At 56.8% G+C, this 11,364-nt stretch overlaps 1 protein-coding gene across 1 annotated transcript in view; it reads right to left on the minus strand.

Annotated features, from left to right (window-relative positions):
• LINGO1 (leucine rich repeat and Ig domain containing 1) overlaps positions 1-11,007 on the minus strand; it is a 194,048-nt gene extending 183,041 nt beyond the window's left edge. The window contains exon 1 of the mRNA XM_077123688.1: positions 10,866-11,007. The gene's annotated coding sequence lies outside the window, so the exon portion shown is untranslated. The remainder of the gene's footprint in view (positions 1-10,865) is intronic.
• Between the last annotated feature and the right edge of the window lie 357 nt (positions 11,008-11,364).

Genomic DNA, 11,364 nt, shown 5'->3' on the forward strand with positions numbered 1-11,364 from the left:
GCCCTTCCACGCCACCAGGGATCCAGCCCTCTAAACCTCAGACCTGGCCACAACTCTCCACTGCTCAAGCCCTAGAGAATGCCCATTCTGGCATCAAGGCCTGCACAGCCTCATCTCTGAATGTACCCCCACACTGCACACTGGGGAGACATGCTCAGTCCCCCTCCAGGCCTTTGCCCCAGAAGGTGCTCTTGATTTGAACGCTGGACTTCCAAACAGGCCTCTCCTACTAGACCACCCTCATCCTCACCTGGGACTTTAACTTGACCTTTGACCCCCCTCCACATAAAGAACAACCACTGGTGGTCTCTTCCTGAAATCTAACCTCCTTTTCCTGGCTGCCCAGAGTCTCCCTCTGTCTGGCACACAAAAGACAGGGCCCCTTTAAGAAGCAGACATTCCTAGGCTCAAGTCCTAGTTACTGCATCTGCTAGGTGTGTGATCTTGACCAGTCCTTTCATCTCTCTGAGCCTCGGTCTCCTCGTCTGTCAAATGGGAATAAAATAGCACATATCTCCTGAGGTGGCTGTGAGGATTAAATGAGTCATATATATATATATAAAGCATCCTGCACTGTGCCTCACACTTTGTTGGTGTTAATAAACGCACCTCTGCTCCAGGCCTCAGGACAGGCTGTGCCCACAGCTGCCGCCACGGATCTGTGCATAGGCTCCCCCAGGCCACCAGGCACTCGCCCAGCAAATACTCACTCAGAAGGCATGTGCCAGGCTTGGAGCAAAGGTCAACGGAGCTCAGACAAGCTTAGCACACATAAGGAGGCCCAATCCCTAAGCACAGGGCCCAGAGCCTCTCATTGTGCCTGGCTTAGGGAGGATTCCTCTAGAAACAGCAGTAAGCCTCAGCCAGAGCCCTCAGAACCCGCCAGGCCAGCAGTAGGAGGGGAATCGAAGGCCAGAGTCCCCGCGGGCCACAACGTCACCACCACCACCCAAGCCTGTGGATGCAGCTTAGCCCTCAGCCACCCTCCTATTGTGCAAAGGCAAACCAAGGCCCAGGGAGCAGCAGTGAGTGGTAAAGCCCAGAGCAGAAACCAGGCCTCAAAAGTAGCATGGTCCAGAGAAGTCGAGCTCTCCTGGGTTCAAATTCCAGCCCTACCACTGAACAACTAGGGGACCTCTCTGAGCCTCAGTTTCCTCATCCGTAAAAGGGAGTCTATAATGTCCACCTTGCAGGGCAGGTGTGCGCTCTAAAAAGGGCAACATTTTTCCAGTGCCTTGCCAGGTCTGGCATGAAGGCATGTGGGAACGTTTGGTGGTTCTATCCCACCGCCCTCAGGACTCCTGGAACAGTGCTCTCTCCCTACCCCCACAGCACCGGGAGAGCAGAGCTTTCCTCTGCTGCCTGGCTGCAGGACACGGGATGTTCTCCATCCAGCAGACCCACTCACAGCCCACAGCCCCATCCTCTGGGCCTCACTCTCAGAGCTGAGGAGACCAGTCTCATACCTCATTTTACCAGGAAGGAACAGGATACCCAGAGAGGCAGCCTCAGGTCACACAGGCCACATTAAGTCACACGTTCAAGGTTGAGTTGTTCCCTTTCCTTCCCCTGCCCAGTGGCAGAGTGTGCAGGCTTAATAGAGCATCCAGCAGGGCTGCAGGGCTGAAGCCATTTGGATGTCCAGCTCTTCCTCCAGTGGCCTTTCTCCCAGGGCCCTCTGCCACCTCCATACTCTCCATGAGAAAGTAATCCAGTAGTAGGCCTGGCACTAAACAGGGCTCTTCTTGTTGTGGGGACAGGGAGGGTGACAGGAGGCCAGTCTCAGCCCTGGATGTACATCCCCTGGGACACCCCCTGGTGAGGCCACCTCCTAGGCCCATACACCCATTCTCCTTGCTAATAAGTAACTAGGCATGAAGACATTTGGTGCCAGGGTCCTGGGGTCATGAGCCCAGTTATTAGGAAGGAGTCAAGTAGCCAGGAGATCTAGCATGGAAATCCCTACACACACACACACACACACACACACACACACACACACAGAGGACTGACCACCCTTCCACAGCCAGGCCAACCTCCTCCCTTTTGTCACCCAGGCAAGCACTGGCCAGTTCCAAACTATAAGCCATGAGGCTCTGCAGGGGATCCTGGGGTGGGAAATTAGACACCTAAGTTATTGCTAAGGCTCTGTGATGTCTCACCATGAGACCCAAGGCTTGGTTGCTCCCTTTGCCTCAGTTTCCCTATCTGGAACCTACAAGAGGAATGAGATAATCTCTGCGGTCACCTTTTAGTCCCAAAATGCTCTAATTCCATAGCTGTGTCACTCTCTCCAGCTGTCCTTTCCCCCCCCTTTTCCTCATAGAATCAACAAGTATCCCCGAGTCACTACAGGAAGAAGAGTCCCAAGCATGGGTGGGTGCTTGGGGGAGGGGCAGAGCACCCTGATCTCCAAGGAGCCCTGCCTCAGGTTATCAGGGGACACTCACCCTGGGAGGAAACTGGGTCGAGGCAGAAGGACAGCTCCTCAGTGTGGTCAGGGCAGCCAGAGCCCTCCCTCCTTTCCTGTACAGCCCCAGGAACTTATCCCCTCATGCCTTCACTTCCTTTTCCCACCGCGGTTGCCAGGCTAGAGAATCTTTGGCCCAGCCTGGATCCTGGGTTGATCCCCAGCCTCCTGACATGGACACTCAGTTCCACAGCTCTGCTGGCTGTCCAGATGCAGATCTCGGACACTTACCTCCAGGCTAGTCTTCTCCCTGCCTCCTCCCTTTCCCCCAAGGTGGCTGGCTAGGGAGGCAGCCCTGCTTCTCCACCAGTGGAGGCTCCCCAGGCCCCACATGGCCTGAGCCTGATAACAGTCTCTAAATTAAACAATAAACAAATAGTTCTAAATTTTCCTGATGCTGCAGTTCCTGATTAGTCCCTACAGCAAACAAAAGGAAGAAAGACAATTAACCTAAGAGAGGACTACTTCCGGTTTCCAGAGGATTCCTTCAGCTGAGCCAGGGGAACCCACCTGGTGAGGGAGCCTGCTCCAGCCCCCTACCCAGCTCCACGGGGCCAGCTCTCCTGTCCTCACCACCCCCTCCTACCTGGGCCCAGCCCACAGCCCCCTTTTAGACCCCAGCCCTCCTCCCCTCCCCCTTTCTGCTGGGTGACCTGTGACATGCTGAGTCGCCACTGAGGCCCCAGTACCCTCACCTGTCAGCATCTTCATCTCTGGAGCATAAAATGAAAATAGATATTTGAGTTTAGAAAGAAAATGTCCCTTATTTTTTAGAGATGCATGCTGAAATATTTGGGGATGAAATGCCACGCTGTCTACATTTTATTTTAAAATACTTCAGGAAAAAAAAAGGTAAATAAAATGTGGCAAAATATCAAGGATTGTTAAATCTAGACAGAGGGCTTATGGGAATTCCCTCTACTATCCTCTCTACATTTCTCTACATTTCTGTTATATTTGAAAATATTCCTCACAAAAAGTTAAATATAAATAGACAGACTGACAGACAGATGATAGATAGACAGACAGACAGAAGACAGGTAGATTATGTGACCCAGGAGCCCAGCAAACAACGGCTAAAAGGCAACTGGGTCCCTTAAGTAGGTTAAACAGCCCCCCTGCCATCTCCTTTATGTTGTTTCCCTAGAAATGGCTTTTTCACGAATTCCGCTGAGTCCTGGCTCCACATTTAGAAGCCTTAGCACATTCAGAAGGCAGACACAGGCTTTATTGAGGCAACTGCTATCTTCTGAACACCCCCCACCCATCCTGCCAGGCAGAGCAGCCCGGGTTAGGAATCAGATTTTCAGCCCCCTTCTGCAGTCCCCCTCCCTGAGCCTCAGAGCACCCCTAACTCTTGAAGTAGAATTGGTGTAGGTCAGCGACTGTCCAGCTGTTTCACTCAGAGGCAAAGTGCCAGCCCACAAAGGAGATCAAAATCCCCAATTAACAGATGCGAAAGCTGAGACCTGGGGCCAGGAGAGACTGGAGGCAAAACAAGGAACTCTGGGCAACAGAGGGAGGTGGAGCAAGTACAGCTCCTGCCCCAGCTGCCCCCACCCCCACCCCTCTGTCCTAAGCCTGGCAGCACAGATCAGAGAAAGGGTGGCCTGCACCTCCATTTCTCTGCAGCATTTACTGAGCTTCCCGGTTGGGAATAAATGGCCACGATCGCAATCTCCCAGCCGGGCCCAGCTGACCCACGTCAACGTTGTTAGCCAGGCTCACCTCTGCCAATCGATAATGGAAGAGTTATCGGTACCCCAAATAATCAATCGCTAATTGCCAAGCACCGTGCAATTCATCGGGGAGAGTTATGTGTGGCCGGTGGCTGGCTGTCTTGCTCGGCAGAGCTTGCAGGGATAGGAGGGCCGTGGCTGTGGTGAGCACCTCAGCAGAGAGGCCACCCGCTTGGAAGCCTCTCCTGCAGATGTTCTGGCCCTTGCCCCCAAGGGGCCACTCTGAGGGGAAGTGGCAGTGGCCATAGAGGCCCTGGAGGCAGCACCCCATGGCCCTGATCAGCCTTTCTGACTCCAGAGCCCTGGACGTGCCAGGTACCCAAGATGGTTAAGTCAAGCCATTGCCTCCAATGTGCTCCCAGACCACCAAGAGAGACAAATGGCCAGGCCTCCCCTGCCATAGGCACGTAGTAACTATGTGCAAATGTAAAGCAGATAAACTGTTCTCAGAGTAAGGAATGAGTGGCTCCTTCCAGCAAGGGTGACCCAGGAAGGGATTTTTTACAGTGTGGCATCTGGGCTAAGTGTAGAAGCAAAGGCATGGAGGAGGGAAAGCCACGCCCAAGCTAAGGGAAGAGGGGGAGTGTGTGGCTGAAGCCCAGAGCCCAGAGAAGGACTGGAAGAAGGTGGGGGGGTCAGAGGGTCAGACTGGGCAAGGCACTGAGCTTTAAGCTGAGGATCCAGACACCAGTCAGTAGGCAGCGGGAGCTCCCCTTGAGACGGAGCATGACAGATGCCATGTGCTTAGGAAAGGACCAGTAAAAGCCACGGAGCCCATGGTTACCGGCAGGCTGCAACCCCAAGGGCACAGGGGCTGGGTCTTATGCTTCTTTGTCCCCATAGCACCCAGCACAGCCGGATGCAGAGGAAGCACCCAGCAAGTGAATCACTGGATGATTATAGGATCTCAGGTTGCAGGCCCAGGAACTCCTGGGACCACAGCCGTGGAATATCATAGTTTTATACTCTACTGCATGCATGTATAAAAATACATATTTATATTAGAGCCTCAAAAACAGCCATGTGAGGTGGGTAGGGGGATAATTATCTCCAATTTACAGGGAGGGAATTTAAGGCTTAAAGAGAGACAGTGACCTGCCCAAGGTCACACAGCCTCTCAGTGGCAGAGCCCAGCACCTGTCCCACTCCAGCCCTGGCCCAGAGGGCTGAGCCCTGCTCACCTTGTCATGGACCAGGATTGTCTGGGAGGCAAGGATCCACTCCCCACTCCTCCCTGGCTACCCTCCCAGGAGGTCACCCCATCTGATCCACTCCTCATGCTGGGGCAGATGAAGAAATGCCACAAGTGCTGACCCCAACTGGGATTGGCTGCTTGTTGCCATGACAGCCTGTTCCTGGATCCACAATGGAGACAGGGCCTAGCAGATCCCAAGAAACCACAAGCTTGGTCTAGACAGGCTTTGTTGAAGACAGACCTGCTTCTCCCCAGTCTCCATCCCAGAAGGTGGGAGCAAGAGCATTGGACCAGGAGTCCAGAGGCACAGTCAAGCCTGATTGCCACCAACTTGCTGTGTGACCTCTGGAGAATCACTTCCCCATTCTGGGCCTTAGTTTTCTCATCTGCTTACTTTATAGAACTTCTATGAGACTAAACAAGGGAAGAAGTATGAAAACTTATGGACAAACTATAAAGTAAAACAAGTCTCCTATCTACTTCAGTCCAGACTGAAGCAGGACTCGCCTCCCTCTGCCTGCAGAGGACAAAAAAAATGAGCTAACATTTCCTGAGATGCTACAATGTAACAGGTTAGCACACCCTGCTTTGTGTTATTCCAAATTATCCTAATGACACCTCTACAAGGTAGCTATCATTCTCCCCATATACAGATGAGAAACTGAGGATCAGAAAAGTGAAGTGACTTGTCCAAGCTAGGAAGCAGCTGAGCTGGGATTCAAACACAGGTCTGTCAGGAATCCAAGCCCAGGACCTCTGGCCCCCAAAACTGCTTCAAGGAGCCCCTTTCAGTACCCTAAAATCTCAACACTACAGAATCAATGCTCAGAGGGAGGCTGCATGGCATGCACGCACACACCACAAGGACAGAGACTGACATCAGAGGTGCCCTGCCACCCCATGGCCCATGGACCAGCAGGGCCATCAGAGCTGGGTGGGGCATGAGGAGACACGGGTAACACAGCTGGTCTGGAGCTAATAGGATCAGTCCTGGGCATGGAGCTGCCTGTCCGTCTGCCCTGGCAGATGGGTGCTGGAACTGGGCCACCTGCCAAGGCCCAATCTCCATGTCTATACCAACCTGGGCACCAAGATTCCATTTTGCACCCCCACCCCCAACCTGGTGGCTGACCATGCCCACATGGATACAGAAGGCCAGGGTGGCAGCTGCTCTCTCTTCCAGCAACCAGCGCCAACCCTGATGTGGCCATATGGCCCCATATGCTCCCTAACAGCTGGACTGCCAAAGCAACTGCCTGAGGACGTCCTCTGCAGAGGCCCTGAGGCCCTGGTCACCCCACCCACCCCTGACCAGCCGGCCACAGGCACAGCCAGGAAAACCCCAGGCTGGAGTGCCTCTGCCCCCAGCTTGATTAATGAGCCTATGCTAGCCATGGTCCCTCTCTGGGCCTCCAGCTCCTCCTCTGTAACAGAGCAACTGGCCACCCTTTTACCCTTTTCTTTTGTATCCCACTTCTGAGGTTACTAAGTTCCACCCAAGCTCACTTAAGCTATCCAGGGAGATAAACAGACAAATCTGTCCATAATTTACAGACAGGGAAACAGGCCCAAGAGGGTCAGAGACCTGCTCAGGGGCTCACCGTGGCAAGGTCGGTAGTAGAGGCTGCATCTGAGGATGTTAGGACACCTGCCACCTCTGCACCCTCAGGGGGCTGGGACAGGTGGTCACCCAGGCCCTACCCAACTCTGCTGGCCCAGATCTCCGCCCCCCACCAGGCTCCCCACCCAAGCCAAATCTCTCCACCCTCCACCGAGCTGGGAACCACAGTATCACTCATTCCACTCGGCCTTGCTGGCGAAGGCCCTGCTCTTGCCCTCACCACCAGCCCGGATTCCCCAGCAGCCTCAGAGCCACCTCCCTGCCTCTGGTTTTCGCGCCAAACCCTTCCACGACCGCCAGGGGGAGCGGCTTAAATTGCAAATCTGGTTGTGTCCCTCCAGGGCTTCAACCCTTCAGCCCCTGAATCTGGAATCAGCCCACACTCCCCGGTCGGCCACTCCAGATCCTCCTCCGTCTTGTGCCAACTGCCCTACTGCCCGCTGGGCCCTGCGCGCACTACTCCACTGCAGGCATGTCTCCAGCACACCGGGGGCTTCCCATCCCCGCACCTTTGCTAACGCTGTGCCACCTGCCTAAAGAGCCCTCACTCATTCATATTCTCCATTCATCCACCTCTTAAACAAGTATTTACTGAGCATCCACAGCGTGCTAGAAACATCTAGAAGGGCAAAATCCCCCCAGCCTTTTCAGCTCATCTGCTCTGACCCCTCGCCACCCCCCAGCACCACGGTTTTTGATCCTGCCCCTTCAGCTGTGCGTCTGCAGTTTCTCAGTCCACACTGCGTGTCTCCCCTTTCAGAACCCCTCCTGTTATCTTATTATCCCCATTGTTCAGCCTAGACCTCGAACCAGGAGTAGTCCCCAAACGTGGAATGAACCCCAAGTGTAAGACTTAAGGCGGTAAGGAGCAGGGCCCAAGGTGTGGTTTGGGAAGACCCAGAGCCCTCTAGAAGAGGTGCCCTCTAGGCCTCTCCTCTGAGATGGTCCAGGGCGGTCCCCAAGCCCTGCAAAAGGAGGACTGAGTGGTCAGGGGCTCCCTTCTTCCCTCGATTCATCCCGAGGGCAGCCCACTCAACAAGCAGGAAACTAAGGGAGGCACACTGGGCACTGCCCCTTCTAGCTCTGGAGATCAGCAAGCAGTCGCTGTCTCCCCAAAGGGAACAGCAGGGGGCCTGGGTGTGCCTGGCTGGGATTTTCACCTCTGGTAATAGCAACCAGAGATCAAAAAAGTGTCCTGCTCTCCCCCTTCCCAGGGCTCCTTCTGCTAGACTCTGGGGACAGGGTGACCAGAACAGCCAGGGCAGAGGATCAAGCAGGCACTGAAGGTGGGGGTGGGGCCAAGCCCTTTGGCAGGAAACAGGGTCTGGCCATGCTCCAACCACAATCTGGCCTTGCCTAGGGCATCAGCGGACACCCAGGACACAAAAGTCCAGAGCTCAGACAGCCATGGTGAGGGAGGGAGGGTGGGGAGCGGGGAGATGAGAGAGAGAAAAAAATGACAGAGAGGCAGAGAGAGGAAAGGAGACTGAGAAAGACCTAGTCAGCGAGAGAGAAGACAGCCGGGCAGAAAGGAGTGGGGCGAGGCGGAGAGAGGCTGCCAGAGAGAGGCTGCCAGAGCGGAGCCAGCAAAGCTAAGGCAGCCACCACCAGGATCCCACAGGCCCAGCCCCCACCCCCACCCCCAAGAGGCAGCCTGGTGACTCCTGAGCAACCACTCTCACCCCGGAAGGCCTCTAAGGACCCGGAAGGCCCCAGGGATGAGTCCAGGCTGCCATCAGGGCCGAGGAAGGTCACCGGGTCCTATCTGAGGATGGCAGCTGCTCCAGCCTCCTGTGCCTCAGGTGGGTCACCTGGGGAGGGAGCCGAACTTCCTCCTCCCACTACCCATTTAGACCTCCATGGGGACCATAGTCCTGGGGAGAACAAACTCTTTGGCCCACAAAGGGGGTCCAGGATGGACTGGGAAGGGTTCTGAACCCAAAGAGGAAGATAATGAGGGCCTAGTCTAGAGTGCCAGGTTCCGGGAGTGGGGGAGGGGGACAGTAGCCCCACCCCCACCCCAGGATAATGCTGACATCCCAGCGCTGCGCTGAGGATTACAGGAATCAGGTGTGTAAATCAGCAGGCACAACACAGACTCTGGACCAAATCCAGGAGGCACAAGGTTAACCAGGCTGGGGTCAAGAGGTCCCACAGGTGGAGCCAGGGAGAATCAGGCACCTTTGCTAAGTTGCCTCAGGCTGGCAGCAGCTGCCTCCCACCTCCCTTCCTCTCTAGGGAGGATGCTGGCGGGACAATAGGGGAGCTGCCCTGGGAAAACCCTCTGATAACGGACCCCCACAGGTCTGGCTGGCCCTGCTGCCAGATCTTTAAAGAGCCCAGGGTCAGACGACACCTTCTTTAAGAAGAGGGGCTTGTCTAAGACTTGGGAGACTGGAGTTCTCCTCCTAGCTCCCTCTCTGCCTCACTATGTGACCTCAGGCAAGTCACTTCACCTCTCTGAATCTCAATATACCCCTCAGTGAAATGGGAGAGGAAGCACGCCATGGGCCCTGCATTCCCACACAGTGACTGAGAGATTCCAATGGGATACCGGATGTGGATTGAGCTTTAAACCTGAGGGCTAGTCAAATACAATTATTGCCATACCCCACTACACACCTTCACCCAGCATCTAGGCTAATGATAAGACCTCTAATCTCACAAGCTCATACCGAGTGCCAGGCAAGGGGACATATGAACTGGAGCTGCCAGAGACTCCAGCACCTCCATCCCCAGGGAAGCCCAAGATGGAAAGAAAGACTCAGGAACAACCAGAGAAGGCTTCCTAGAGGAAGAGAAACCTGTCCTAGAAGCAGGGAGGATTTGGCAAAGGGGAGGGGCCTGTAGAACTCCTGACCTCTGACCCTTCCTTGGGCCTCTCACTCCTGGAGACACAGGTTTCCCTTCCTCTCAGGAACGCCATCCTGGACCGTATCCTGAGGCAGCCAGCACAAGACGGAATTGTGGGAGGAGACTCAAGAATGGCCGGGAGGGAAGAAGAGAACACAGCCACAGCCTCATCTGAGGCATCGCTGCAAACAAGGATGGGGGCACCAGGCCATCTCCAGTCCCCTGGGAAGTCCTTGGGGGCCAGGTCTGAGAGGTACACCCTGCAGGCAGTTCCCTTCTTCCGGTGCCTGCCCCATGGAGCAGAAGGCTCGAGGACATCCACGCAGGCACACGCGGGCACGTCTCTCCATTCCCCGCCCCCACCTCAATCCCCGAGTCCTCAGCCTGGCTGCAAAATTCGACCTCGCCGGCCCCGGGCCAGGGAGCTGTCGCCACGCTGTCCCGCCTGACCCCGGCGGGAGCAAGGGAGTTCGGCGCCCGAAGCAGCTCCTGCGCGCCGCGGGGAGGATGGACCGGTATCCTGGAGAGCCGGCGGCAACGGTGACGGGGCAGTGAAGGCGCACCCCTCGGCCCACGGGGCAGCCCAGCCCGCGCCCCTGCCCTGTTCCTCCCTCCCGTTCTCTCCTCTGGAAAGAAAGGCCGGAGTTCCACCATTAAAACACCCCCACCCCTGACCCCCGCCCGGCCCGGCGCGCCCCAGGGGCTCCACAAAGTTGCTCCAAGTCGCCGGGTTCCTGGCTATAGACGGGGACGCGCGGCGGGCGGGAGCGCGACCAAGGGACGGTATGTTAAGCGCGCCCCACCAGCTCCGCGCGTGCACGCCCCAAACGGACGCGCGCCCAACACCCTATCCCCCCGCCCCCCCCCGGCTCCCGCCCAATCAGAGGCCCGGCGCGCAGCTCTGCCGATGGGCTAACACCCGGGTTCCCCGGCCTGCAGCTCCGCGGTCAGGGTCCCGCCGCAGCGTCCGAGCCTGACCACACTCACCATCCCGGGAGCGCCGACCGCGAACAGCTCTGCTCCTGGCCCGCATCTCCCGACTTGGCTCAGTTCGGCTTCCCGCTCCGGCGCGGATTCCCGCTCTGCAGGGCTCGGCTCCGAGATGGTGGCAGCGGCAACGAGCGAGGCAGAGAGGGCGTGTGCGTGTGTGTGTGAACGCGCGACGTGTGCGCGGGAGGCAACCGCGCTCCCCTGCGCGCCCGGCTTCTGCCTCCTGCTCTCCACGCTGCGATGCCAGCAGAATCTCTAACGTGCGCTCCCACCCGCCGGGGCACACACACGCGCACACACGGGCGCGCACACACCCCCGCGGCCGCACACCCGGCTCCGCGCTCCCGACTCTGGTCCTCCCGAGGCGCTCACAAAAGCCCCTCTGCCCCGGTCGGCCGGAGCCCCCAGAGCGCGACCCAACGGACCTGCGGAGTCGCCCTGCGCCCCCTTCCGGGCCAGCGCTCAGGTTCCCCGCGGCTCCCGGAACGGCCCCTGC

The sequence above is a fragment of the Tamandua tetradactyla genome, chromosome 12 (assembly GCF_023851605.1).
Source record: "Tamandua tetradactyla isolate mTamTet1 chromosome 12, mTamTet1.pri, whole genome shotgun sequence".
Taxonomy (NCBI): domain Eukaryota; kingdom Metazoa; phylum Chordata; class Mammalia; order Pilosa; family Myrmecophagidae; genus Tamandua; species Tamandua tetradactyla.